General features: G+C 43.8%; 1 pseudogene; it reads right to left on the reverse strand.

The window, feature by feature from the left end:
* Positions 1-481: 481 nt before the first annotated feature.
* LOC149862618 (olfactory receptor 5AP2-like) lies at positions 482-1,457 on the reverse strand (annotated as a pseudogene).

Below are 1,457 nucleotides of genomic sequence, written 5' to 3' on the forward strand. Positions count from 1 at the left end.
CCTGTTCCCCCGTGCGCTGCCAGGAGTGACCAGGAATAACGGTCACAAACTGGCGGAGGGTAAGTTTAGATTAGATATTAGGAGGCGCTACTTCACAGTCAGGGTGGCTAGGGCCTGGAACCGGCTTCCAGGGGAAGTGGTGCAGGCTCTTAGCCTGGGGATTTTTAAAAGGAAGTTAGATGAGCACCTTGCTGGGGTCATCTGACCCCGGTGCTCTTTCCTGCCAAGGCAGGGGGTCGGACTAGATGATCTACCTAGGTCCCTTCCGACTCTAGGTACTATGAAACTATGAAACTACCTGGCACCTTATGTCCCAAACATCTGGACACAACCGTGGGTAGTGTTGCATGCCAAGAGTTACATACTGATCAGTATTATAGAAATAAAATACAAAGAAATAACATGATGCTTGCAAAACACTACAGATCATTTAAACATTGTGCTGATGAGTTTTTATTTATTTATTGCTTGTGTTCCAGTATTAAAAAAGAGATTGGATTCTTTGAATCCTCAGTAAAGGCACATGTTTACTGACTGAGTTACTCAGGGCTGCCCTAAAATCCTTATTTCTCAGGCTGTATATAAGAGGATTTAACAAAGGGGTCAAGATAGTGTAAAAAATAGAGAGCAACTTATTTACATCTTTTAATACATCATTTTTGGGTAACAGATAGACAGTCATCAAAGCCCCATAGAATATTGTAACCACAACAAGGTGTGAGGAGCAGGTGGAAAAAGCTTTTTTCCTCCCAGTGGTAGAAGGAATTTTCAGGATGGTGGCAATGATACAAATATAGGACGTCAGGGTGAGCAGAAAGGGAGGCACCGTGCACACGGTGGCAATGACGGACATAACTGTTTCTGTTGTGTGGGTGTCACTGCAGGACAACACTAACAATGGAGTGTAATCACAGAAAAAATGGTTCAATTTTGTTGGACCCACAGAAAGTCAGCTGTGATGCCAAGAATGATGTAAAGGCATTGGCCACAAATCCACTTACCCAAGTCCATGCTGCTAGTTGGAAACAGAACTTGCTGTTCATCAAAGCTCCATAATGCAGTGGTTTGCATATTGCTAAGAACCGATCATAGGACATGGCAGATAAGAGATAACACTCGGAACATGCAAAGGAACCAAAAGCATAAAACTGAAAGAAGCAACCACTTAATGAAATCCCTTTTTCTTTGTTAAGCAAACTAGCCAACATCCTGGGCAGGATAGTGGAGGTGTAGCAGATCTCCAAGAAGGCTAAATTCCCCAGGAAGAAGTACATGGGGGTGTGAAGGCGGTGCTCAGTGACAACTAGGGCAAGAATGACAATGTTTCCTACCAAGGTCAAAATGTAGATCATGAGAAAAAGCGGGAAGAGAAGGCTCTGGAGGTCATGGAGTTCACCAAATCCCAGGAAGACAAATTCTGTGACAGATGTTTGGTTTCCTTGTTTTGGGCCTGCCAT

Source organism: Crocodylus siamensis, chromosome 6, assembly GCF_052110815.1.
Source record: "Crocodylus siamensis isolate JL-2025a chromosome 6, ASM5211081v1, whole genome shotgun sequence".
In the NCBI taxonomy this organism is placed as follows: Eukaryota; Metazoa; Chordata; order Crocodylia; family Crocodylidae; genus Crocodylus; species Crocodylus siamensis.